The sequence below is a fragment of the Salmo salar genome, chromosome 27 (assembly GCF_965601325.2).
Source record: "Salmo salar chromosome 27, fSalSal1, whole genome shotgun sequence".
NCBI lineage: Eukaryota > Metazoa > Chordata > Actinopteri > Salmoniformes > Salmonidae > Salmo > Salmo salar.
In genome coordinates this window covers 5,301,601-5,314,285 of record NC_138317.1, presented here as the reverse complement: position 1 = coordinate 5,314,285, position 12,685 = coordinate 5,301,601, and positions in this window count along the sequence as shown.

The following is a 12,685-nucleotide window of genomic DNA, read 5'->3' as shown; positions in this document are numbered from 1 at the left end:
GCATAATTTTTATGGAAATACACAAAGAAATGTCATTTGAAAAAAGGTACAACAAAACAAATTACAGCTACTGTAGTTTGCAGTCTTCCCAGCTTCAATTTGAAGTGATTGTGCTAGCTGAACAAGTGTCCGATGAGTGAGCAAATGTTCTATGCCAGGCGAAATTGCACCTCATTAGCTCATTGTTATGGCTGTATCCAAATAAATGTCACTAGAAAACAGGTTACAGTTTTGGACAATTGCTTACACATGATTTCTGAAACTATGGCTCCTTTTCTCTAGACTCCACACACAAACCCCAAAAAACACAGCATGCAAAACGTCACACATCTCTTGCAAAACCAAAACTTAATTCAAAACTATTTTAACTCTCCTCAAAATGGTGAAGAGGGATACTGGAGTTCTAGGCAGAGTTCCTCTGTCCAGTGTCTGTGTTATTTTGCCCATCTTAATGATTTATTTTTATTGGCCAGTCTGAGATATTACTTTTTCTTTGCAACTCTGCCTAGAAGGCCAGCATCACGGAGTCACCTCTTCACTGTTGACGTTGAGACTGGTGTTTTGCGGGTACTATTTAATGTAGCTGCCAGTTGAGGACTTGTGAGGTGTCTGTTTCTCAAACTAGACACTCTAATGTACAGCCGTGGCCAATAGTTTTGAGAATGACACAAATATTAATTTCCACAAAGTTTGCTGCTTCAGTGTCTTTAGATATTTTTGTCAGATGTTACTATGGAATACTGAAGTATAATTACAAGGATTTCATCAGTGTCAAAGGCTTTTTTGGACAATTACATGAAGTTGATGCAAAGAGTCAATATTTGCAGTGTTGACCCTTCTTTTTCAAGACCTCTGCAATCCGCCCTGGCATGCTGTCAATTGACTTCTGGGCCACATCCTGACTGATGGCAGCCCATTCTTGCATAATCAATGCTTGGAGTTTGTCAGAATTTGTGGGTTTTTGTTTGTCCACCTGCCTCTTGAGGATTGACAACAAGTTCTCAATGGGATTAAGGTCTGGGGAGTTTCCTGGCCATGGACCCAAAATATCGATGTTTTGTTCTCCGAGCCACTTAGTTATCACTTTTGCCTTATGGCAAGGTGCTCCATCATGCTGGAAAAGGCATTGTTCGTCACCAAACTGTTCCTGGATGGTTGGGAGAAGTTGCTCTCGGAGGATGTGTTAGTACCATTCTTTATTTATGGCTGTGTTCTTAAGCAAAATTGTGAGTGAGCCCACTCCCTTGGCTGAGAAGCAACCCCACACATGAATGGTCTCAGGATGCTTTACTGTTGGCATGACACAGGACTGATGGTAGCGCTCACCTCGTCTTCTCCGGACAAGCTTTTTTCCGGATGCCCCAAACAATCGTAAAGGGGATTCATCAGAGAAAATGACTTTACCCCAGTCCTCAGCAGTCCAATCCCTGTACCTTTTGCAGAATATCAGTCTGTCCCTGCTGTTTTTCCTGGAGAGAAGTGGCTTCTTTGCTGCCCTTCTTGACAACAGGCCATCCTCCAAAATTCTTCGCCTCACTGTGCGTGCAGATGCACTCACACCTGCCTGCTGCCATTCCTGAGCAAGCTCTGTACTGGTGGTGCTCCGATCCCGCAGCTGAATCAACTTTAGGACATGGTCCTGCGCTTGCTGGACTTTCTTGGGCGCCCTGAAGCCTTCTTCACAACAATTGAACTGCTCTCCTTGAAGTTCTTGATGATCCGATAAATGGTTGATTTAGGTGCAATCTTACTGGCAGCAATATCCTTGCCTGTGAAGCCCTTTTTGTGCAAAGCAATGATGACGGCACGTGTTTCCTTGCAGGTGACCATGACTGGCAGAGGAAGAACAATGATTCCAAGCACCACCCTCCTTTTGAAGCTTCCAGTCTGTTATTTGAACTCAATCAGCATGACAGAGTGATCCCCAGCCTTGTCCTCGTTAACACTCACACCTGTGTTAATGAGAGAATCACTGACATGATGTCAGCTGGTCCTTTTGTGGCAGGGCTGAAATGCAGTGGAAATGTTTTTGGGGGATTCAGTTCATTTGCATGGCAAAGAGGGACTTTGCAATTCATCTGATCACTCTTCTTAACATTCTGGAGTATATGCAAATTGCCATCATACAAACTGAGGCAGCAGACTTTGTGAAAATTAATATTTGTGACATTCTCAAAATGTGTGGCCACGACTGTACTTGTCCTCTTGCTCAAGTTGTGCACCGGGGCCTCCCACTCCTCTTTGTATTCTGGTTAGAACCAGTTTGCGCTGTTCTGTGAAGGGAGTAGTACACATCGTTGTGCGAGATCTTCAGTTTCTTGGCATTTTCTCACATGGAATAGCCTTCATTTCTCAGAACAAGAATAGACTTACGAGTTTCCAAAGAAAGGTCTTTGTTTGTGGCCTGTAATCGAACCCACAAATGCTGATGCTCCAGATACTCAACTAGTCTAAAGGAGGCCAGTTTTATTGCTTCTTTAATCAGGACAACAGTTTTCAGCTGTGCTAACATAATTGCAAAAGGGTTTTCTAATGATCAATTAGCCTTTTAAAATGATAAACTTGGATTAGCTAACACAACGGGCCATTGGTGATAATGGGCCTCTGTACGCCTATGTAGATATTTCATAAAAAATCTGCTGTTTCCAGCTATAATAGTCATTTACAACATTAACAATGTCTACACTGTATTTCTGACATATTTCTGACATAACATCAATTTGATGTTATTTTAATGTTTGTTTTTTTCTTTCAAAAACAAGGGCATTTTTAAGTGACCCCAAACTTTTGAACGGTAGTGTATGTGCACAAATATATACAGTATGTATGCATATTCAGTATACAGTTGAAGTCGGAAGTTTACATACACTTAGGTTGGAGTCATTAAAACTCGTTTTTCAACCACTCCAAAAATATTTTGTTAACAAACTATAGTTATGGCAAGTCGGTTAGGACATCTACTTTGTGCATGACACAAGTAATTTTTCCAACAATTGTTTGCAGACAGATTATTTCACTTATAATTCACTGTATCACAATTTCAGTGGGTCAGAAGTTTACATACACTAAGTTGACTGTGCCTTCAAACAGCTTGGAAAATTCCCGAAAATGATGTCACTGCTTTAGAAGCTTCAGATTGACAACAGGCTAATTGACAACATTTTAGTCAATTGGATGTGTACCTGTGGATGTATTTCAAGGCCTACCATTCAAACTCAGTGCCTCTTTGCTTGACATCATGGGAAAATCAAAAGAAATCAGCCAAGACATCATAAAACAATTATGGTCCTTCACAACTCTGGTTCATCCTTGGGAGCAATTTCCAAACGCCTGAAGGTACCACGTTCATCTGTACAAATAATAGTACACAAGTATAAACACCATGGGACCACGCAGCCGTCATACCGCTCAGGAAGGAGATGTGTTCTGTCTCCTAGAGATGAACGTACTTTGGTGCGAAAAGTGCAAATCAATCCCAGAACACCAGGACCTTGTGAAGATGCTGGAGGAAACAGGTACAGAAGTATCTATATCCACAGTAAAACGAGTCCTAAATCGACATAACCTGAAAGGCCTGCTCAGCAAGGAAGAAGCCAATGCTCCAAAACCGCCATGAAAAAGCCAGACTACGGTTTGCAACTGCACAAGGGGGCAAAGATCGTACTTGTTAGAGAAATGTCCTCTGGTCTGATGAAACATAAATAGAACTGTTTGGCCATAATGACCATCGTTATGTTTGGAGGAAAAAGGGGGAGGCTTGCAAGCCGAAGAACACCCTCCCAACCGTGAAGCATTGGGGTGTCAGCATCATGTTGTGGGGGTGCTTTGCTGCAGGAGGGACTGGTGCACTTCACAAAACAGATGGCGTCATGAGGCAGGAAAATGATGTGGATATATTGAAACAACATCTCAAGACATCAGTCAGGAAGTTAAAGCTTGGTCTTCCAAATGAGTCTTCCAAATGGACAATGACCCCAAGCATACTTCCAAAGTTGTGGCAAAATGGCTTAAGGACCACAAAGTCAAGGTATTGGAGTGGCCATCACAAAGCCCTGACCTCAATCCTATAGAAAATGTGTGGGCAGAACTGAAAAAGCGTGTGCGAGCAAGGAGGCCTACAAACCTGACTCAGTTACACCAGCTCTGTCAGGAGGAATGGGCCAAACATCACCCAACTTATTGTGGGTGTCACGCCCTGACCTGAGAGAGCCGTTTTTCTCTGTTTAGTTAGGTCAGGGTGTGATATGGGGTGGGCAATCTATGTATTTCTACGTTTTTGCCAGGTATTTTTTCCAATCAGAGGCAGCTGTCTATCGTTGTCTCTGATTGGGAACCATACTTAGGCAGCCTTTTCCCACCTGTGTTTTGTGGGTAGTTATTTTCTTTTTTGTTATTCAGTGACCTGACAGAACTGTTGGCTTTCGTTTTGTTTCTTTGTTCTAGTGTTTCATTGTTTAATAAATTTATAATGAACTGCGCCATGCTGCGCTTTGGTCCCCTCTTACGACAGCCGTAACAGTGGGAAGCTTGTGGAAGGCTAGCCAAAACGTTTGACCCAAGTTAAACAATTTAAAGGCAATGCTACCAAATACTAATTGAGTGTATGTAAACTTCTGACCCACTGGGAATGTGATGAAAGAAATTAAATCTGAAATAAATCATTTTCTCTACTATTATTCAGACATTTCAGATTCTTAAAGTAAAGTGGTGATCCTGACTGACCTAAAACAGGGAATTTTTGCTAGGATCAAATGTCAGGAATTGTGAAACTGAGTTTAAATGTATTTGGCTAAGGTGTATGTAAACTTCCGACTTAAACTGTATGTCCTCGATTGGATTTAGGCAGAGGTCCCAATTTGTCCATGTGTATCCTCTGAAAAGGGGTCTCAATTATTGGTTAAGGGATTTTGATAGGTTACCTTTGGGTCTGTTTTCTGGCATTAATCGCACTACTGGTAGTAATCCTGGACAGCCCTCAACATTCCGGGCCAGTAAAACCGAGCCAGGATCCGCTAATATTTTTTCTCCACTCCTAGGTGTGCTCCAAGCAAATGTGAGTGTGCTAGGTATAGGAATTTGGAGATGTAACATTTGTGTGTCTCCCTTTCTACCATGCGTTGGTTCTGCCTTGACTTCAGGCCTACTAGGCCTACTGGGCTCTGGCATGCTGCTTCGCAACATCTCTACAGTAACCTGGTAATTTTCGAATAAAGCGACCAGGGCGTCAACTGACGGGGGGTTGCATTGGGCAGCATGGCGCTTTGCATCGGTGGTGAAGCCCCAGATACATTTGTCCATTAGTAGTCGATCTATTGCTAATAGCCATCCCCCGTGGTAAGCCAACTTCTAGTTAGTCTAACCAGCACGGCTATTTTAATTTTTTTTAACCTTTATTTAACTAGGCAGGTCAGTTAACTTCTCTAGGGTAGGGGGCAGTATTTTGACGTCCGGATGAAAGACATGCCCAAATTAAACTGCCTGCTACTCAGGCTCAGAAGGTAGAATATGCATATTATTAGTAGATTTGGATAGGAAACACTCACAGCTCCGTAGGCAAGCACCATGGTCTTGTAGCGGATGCGAGCTTCGACTGGAAGCCAGTAGAGAGAGCGGAGGAGCGGGGTGACGTGAGAGAACTTGGGAAGGTTGAACACCAGACGGGCTGCGGCGTTCTGGATGAGTTGTAGGGGTTTAATGGCACAGGCAGGGAGCCCAGCCAACAACGAGTTGCAGTAATCCAGACGGGAGATGACAAGTGCCTGGATTAGGACCTGCGCCGCTTCCTGTGTGAGGCAGGGTCGTACTCTGCGAATGTTGTAGAGCATGAACCTACAGGATCGGGTCACCGCCTTGATGTTAGTGGAGAACGACAGGGTGTTGTCCAGGGTCACGCCGAGGCTCTTAGCACTCTAGGAGGAGGACACAAGGGAGTTGTCAACCGTGATGGCGAGATCATGGAACGGGCAGTCCTTCCCCGGGAGGAAGAGCAGCTCCGTCTTGCCGAGGTTCAGCTTGAGGTGGTGATCCGTCATCCACAGTGATATGTCTGCCAGACATGCAGAGATGCGATTCGCCACCTGGTTGTCAGAAGGGGGAAAGGAGAAGATTAATTGTGTGTCATCTGCATAGCAATGATATGAGAGACCATGTGAGGATATGACAGAGCCAAGTGACTTGGTGTATAGCGAGAATAGGAGAGGGCCTAGAACAGAGCCCTGGGGGACACCAGTGGTGAGAGCACGTGGTGCGGAGACAGATTCTCGCCACGCCACCTGGTAGGAGCGACCTGTCAGGTAGGACGCAATCCAAGCGTGGGCCGCGCCGGAGATGCCCAGCTCGGAGAGGGTGGAGAGGAGGATATGATGGTTCACAGTATCAAAGGCAGCAGATAGGTCTAGAAGGATGAGAGCAGAGGAGAGAGAGTTAGCTTTAGCAGTGCGGAGAGCCTCCGTGACACAGAGAAGAGCAGTCTCAGTTGAATGTCCAGTCTTGAAACCTGACTGATTAGGATCAAGAAGGTCATTCTGAGAGAGATAGCAAGAGAGCTGGCCAAGGACGGCACGTTCAAGAGTTTTGGAGAGAAAGGAAAGAAGGGATACTGGTCTGTAGTTGTTGACATCGGAGGGATCGAGTGTAGGTTTTTTCAGAAGGGGTGCAACTCTCGCTCTCTTGAAGACGGAAGGGACGTAGCCAGCGGTCAAGGATGAGTTGATGAGTGAGGTGAGGTAGGGGAGAAGGTCTCCGGAAATGGTCTGGAGAAGAGAGGAGGGGATAGGGTCAAGTGGGCAGGTTGTTGGGCGGCCGGCCGTCACAAGACGCGAGATTTCATCTGGAGAGAGAGGGGAGAAAGAGGTCAAAGCACAGGGTAGGGCAGTGTGAGACATTGGAATTGTCCGGTTGGAATATTACTGAAGATTTATGTTAAAAACATCCTAAAGATTGATGCTATACATCGTTTGACATATTTCTACGAACGTAAATATAACTTTTTTTGACTTTTCGTCGTGACATTTTGCGCGCGCTTCCTGCATTTGGAGTAGTGGACTGAACGCTCAAACAAAAAGGAGGTATTTGGACTTAAATGATGGACTTTATCGAACAAAACAAACATTTATTGTGGACCTGGGAGTGCATTCTGATGAAGATCATCAAAGTTAAGTGACTATTTATAATATTATTTCTGAGTTTTGTTGACTCCACAAAATGGCAGGTTTGGTTTCGTGTCTGAACGCTGTACTCAGATTATTGCAAAGTGTGCTTTCGCTGTAAAGTTTTTTTAAAATCTGACACAGTGGTTGCATTAAGAAGTGTATCTATAATTCTTTGAATAACAGTTTAATATACTGCTCAAAAAAATAAAGGGAACACTTAAACAACACATCCTAGATCTGAATGAAAGTTTCGGCATTAGATGTTGTTCCTTCTTTGGGAACGGCACCTCCGTACCTTCAGGCTCTGATCAGGCCCTACACCCAAACAAGGGCACTGCGTTCATCCACCTCTGGCCTGCTCGCCTCCCTACCTCTGAGGAAGCACAGTTCCCGCTCAGCCCAGTCAAAACTGTTCGCTGCTCTGGCACCCCAATGGTGGAACAAGCTCCCTCACGACGCCAGGACAGCGGAGTCAATCACCACCTTCCGGAGACACCTGAAACCCCACCTCTTTAAGGAATAACTGGGATAGGATAAAGTAATCCTTCTAACCCCCCCCCCCCCCCCTTAAAAGATTTAGATGCACTATTGTAAAGTGGTTGTTCCACTGGATATTATAAGGTGAATGCACCAATTTGTAAGTCGCTCTGGATAAGAGCGTCTGCTAAATGTCTTAAATGTAAATGTAAAGTAATAATCTTATTAAATACTTTTTTCTTTACATAGCTGAATGCGCTGACAACAAAATCACACAAAAATAATCAATGGAAATCCAATTTATCAACCCATGGAGGTCTGGATTTGGAGTCACACTAAAAATTAAAGTGGAAAACCACACTACAGGCTGATCCAACTTTGATGTAATGTCCTTAAAACAAGTCAAAATGAGGCTCAGTAGTATGTGTGGCCTCCACGTGCCTGTATGACCTCCCTACAACGCCTGGGCATGCTCCTGATGAGGTGGCGGATGGTCTCCTGAGGGATCTCCTCCCAGACCTGGACTAAAGCATCCGCCAACTCCTGGACAGTCTGTGGTGCAACGTGGCGTTGGTGGATGGAGCGAGACATGATGTCCCAGATGTGCTCAATTGGATTCAGGTCTGGGGAACGGGCAGGCCAGTCCATAGCATCAATGCCTTCCACTTGCAGGAACTGCTGACACACTCCAGCCACATGAGGTCTAGCATTGTCTTGCATTAGGAGGAACCCAGGGCCAACCGCACCAGCATATGGTCTCACAAGGGGTCTGAAGATCTCATCTCGGTACCTAATGGCAGTCAGGCTACCTCTGGCGAGCACATGGAGGGCTGTGCGACCCCCCAAAGAAATGCAACCCGACACCATGACTGACCCACCGCCAAACCGGTCATGCTGGAGGATGTTGCAGGCAGCAGAACGTTCTCCACGGCGTCTCCAGACTCTGTCACGTCTGTCACGTGCTCAGTGTGAACCTGCTTTCATCTGTGAAGAGCACAGGGCGCCGGTGGCGAATGTGCCAATCTTGGTGTTCTCTGGCAAATGCCAAACGTCCTGCATGGTGTTGGGCTGTAAGCACAACCCCCACCTGTGGACGTCGGGCCCTCATACCACCCTCATGGAGTCTGTTTCTGACCGTTTGAGCAGACACATGCACATTTGTGGCCTGCTGGAGGTCATTTTGCAGGGCTCTGGCAGTGCTTCTGCTCCTCCTTGCACAAAGGCGGAGGTAGCGGTCCAGCTGCTGGGTTGTTGCCCTCCTACGGCCTCCTCCACGTCTCCTGATGTACTGGCCTGTCTCCTGGGAGCACCTCCATGCTCTGGACACTACACTGACAGACACAGCAAACCTTCTTGCCACAGCTGGCATTGATGTGCCATCCTGGATGAGCTGCACTACCTGAGCCACTTGTGTGGGTTGTAGACTCCGTCTCATGCTACCACTAGAGTGAAAGCACCGTCAGCATTCAAAAGTGACCAAAACATCAGCCAGGAACCATAGGAACTGAGAAGTGGTCTGTGGTCCCCACCTGCAGAACCACTCCTTTATTGGGGCTGTCTTGCTAATTGCCTATAATTTCCACCTGTTGTCTATTCCATTTGCACAACAGCATGTGAAATTTATTGTCAATCAGTGTTGCTTCCTAAGTGGACAGTTTGATTTCACAGAAGTGTGATTGACTTGGAGTTACATTGTGTTGTTTAAGTGTTCCCTTTATTTTTTTGAGCAGTGTATTTTATCAATGTTTATGATGAGTATTTCTGTAAATTGATGTGCTCATTCACCGGAAGTTTTGGGAGGCAAAACATTTCTGAACATTACACGCCATTGTAAAATGGGGTTTTTGGATATAAATATGAACTTTATCGAGCAAAACATGCATGTATGGTGTAACATGAAGTCCTATGAGTGCCATCTGATGAAGATCATCAAAGGTTAGTGATTCATTTTAGCTGTATTTCTGGTTTTTGTGACGCCTCTCCTTGCTTGGAAAATGGCTGTGTGGTTTTTCTTGTATAGGTGCTGTCCTAACATAATCTAATGTTTTGCTTTCGCCGTAAAGCCTTTTTGAAATCGGACAATTTGGTTGGATTAACGAGAAGTGTATCTTTAAAATGGGATATAATAGAGACATTTGAATCATGAGATTTTTGTTGTTTTGAATTTGGCGCCCTGCTATTTCACTGGCTGTTGGCTGTGTGTCCCGCAGGTGGGACGCTAGCGTCTCACATACCCCTTAAGAACAAATTCTTATTTTCAATGACGGCCTAGGAACAGTGGGTTAACTGCCTTGTCCAGGGGCAGAACGACAGATTTTTACCTTGTCAGCTCGGGGATTCGATCTTGCAACCTTTCGGTTACTAGTCCAATGCTCTAACCACTAGGCTACCTGCCGCCACATTAGAGGTCTTACCAGGAGTGGAACCGTTGGGCCCGGGTTGGTATGTTGTGCCCATAATTGGCCAAGATGGCAGTTTTCAAATTAGTGCTTGGCAAAATAGCTTTTAATTTCAGGGCAGTGAAGTCCTGGAACTCCTTGCCAGAAAGTTCCAAAAACTTGCCAAATATTTTTTTTTAAAGAGATTAAATCACAAAATGTCTTCAATGAATATAGTGGGTCTAAGAGGTTATTGTAATATGTTGTTGTATTATTTATTAATATGTGCACATGAGGTATGTGGGTGGGGGTACGCTGGGGGGGTGTACTTCATAATATGTATAGGTAATAGGAATGTGGATCTTGTTTTGTGTTTTTGTGATGTTTTTTTTATTTTTTTACATTTCTCAAGGACTATTGGAAGACTAGTCCTTGGGCTAGAAACGATCCTAATGAAATATAAATCAAAGTAGTGTTGATAATTAACTCCATCTGTGATATTAGTGCTTCAGTGACACTTAGTGGTCAAAGTGGGCACTGACCCTGTGATCCTCAACAACAGGAGCCTACCTACATTTGACATTTTAGTCATTTAACAGATGCTCTAATCCAGAGTGATTTACAGTTAGTGTATTCACCCATGCGTCAAACTGAGTAACATAATAAAAGAAAGTCCCCATCAATCTAAGGCATCCACCTATGTTGGCCTTCTGCATCTGCAGTGGAAGATGGCCGAGCTACAGTGGTGTTTTGTCAGACCATGAGACATCCCCAAAATTGGTCTTCTCACAAAAACGAATGTAGCACCTATTATGACCACTCTATGGAAAGGGGAGACTCTCACAAACACGATGGTGTTCACCGTTTTGCTTTAGGTCCCCCACAAGTGTCACGGGACTCGTCTGAAGATAACCTATACAAGCAAATGGAAGTACGGAGGTAATTTTGTGCCCCCAAAAATATGGGGTTAAATATGTGTAAAAATATATATTTTTTTCTGAGCTTTCTTATATTTCCTAGTACTGTAGGACAGACACTTCAAAACCATATTCCTTATGATATATTTTTCAACTGTCTTTTTTTCCAATTTATTCAATGCGTTTCTATGGGCTATAGTTGTAAAGGCCAAAATTCTATATTTTATCAAATAAAAGGGTCCTAAAATTCTAAATCAAATAGCTAAATGATCCATGGTATGGCCATCTTAAAACTATGTTAGCTTAATAGATACTTTCGGAAGATGGGCAGGGACTCGGGGACAGAGAAGAACTTGGACTGGGCTGAGCGGGAGCTGCCCTCCCGTAGGGGTGGGTGGGCCAAGAAACTAGAGGTGGCAGAACAGAGTGCTCGGGTTGGGGTGAAGGGTTTGAACATAGCCTGAAGGTAGGGAGGTAAGTTCCTCTTGCTGCTCCGTAAGCAAGCACCATGGTCTTGGAGTAGATGTGAGCTTCGACTGGAAGCCAGTGAATTGTGTGGAGGAACGGGGTGACATGGGAGAACTTGGGAAGGTTGAAAACCAGGAGGGCTGTAGTCCAGACAAGACATGACAAGTGCCTGGATTAGGACCTGCACCGCTTCCTGTGTGAAGTAGGGTCGTGCCCTACGGATGTTATAGAGCATGAACCTGCAGGAGCGAGTCACTGCTTTGATGTTTGCAGAGAACGACAGGGTGTTGTCCAGGGTCATGCCAAGGTTCTTTGCACTCTGGGAGGGTGACAATGTGGAGTTGTCAACCATGATTGAGAGGTCTTTGAGCGGGCAGGCCTTCCCAGGGAGGAAGTGCAGCTCCGTCGAATTTGAGCTTTAGGTGGTGGGCCGACATGCAAGATGAGATATCTGCCAGGAACGCAGAGATACGTGTCGCCACCTGGGTGTCAGAAGGGGGGAAGGAGAAAAGTAGTTGACTGTCATTCGCATAGCAATGATATGAGGATATGTGAGGATATGACTGAGCCGAGTGTCTTGGTGTATAGAGAGAAGAGGAGAAGGCCTAGACCCAAGCCCTGGGGGACACCAGTAGTGAGTACGTGGTGCAGACAGATCCTCTCCACATCACCTGGTAAGAGCGGCCTGCCAGGTATGACGCAATCCAAGATTGTGCAGAGCCTGAGATGCCCCGCCCAGCCCTCTAGGAGGATGAGAACAGAGGAGAGATAGTCAGCTTTGGCAACACGGAGAGCCTCCGTGACACAAGACGGGTCTCGTTTGAGAGACCCGTCTTGAAGGCTGACTGGTTAGGGTCATAAAGATTGTCCTGAGAGTGATAAGTCCTCAGTTGATCAGAGAAAGTACTCTCAATTGTTTTGGAAAGAAAAGAAAGAAGGGATAAAGATTTTTGACGTCCAGATACAGTAAGTTGTGTTGGTTTCTTGAGGGGGGAGCGACTCGAGCCATTTCAAAGTCAGAGGGGATGCAGTCAGTGGTCAGGGATGAGTTGATGAGGGAAGTGAGGAATGGGAGAAGGCCTCCAGAGATGGTCTGGAGTAGGGAGGAGATGGTGTTGAGTAGGCAGGTTGTCGGGTCGCCAGACCTCACTAGTTGCAGGATTTCATCTGGAGAGAGTGAAGAAAGCGGTCAAGGCATAGGGTAGTTCTGTGAGAGTGGGACCAGTGGACCTAATAGGCTGAGTGAATGAGGAGCGGATGTCGTCAACCTGGGACCAGTCGTCGAGAGAGAGAG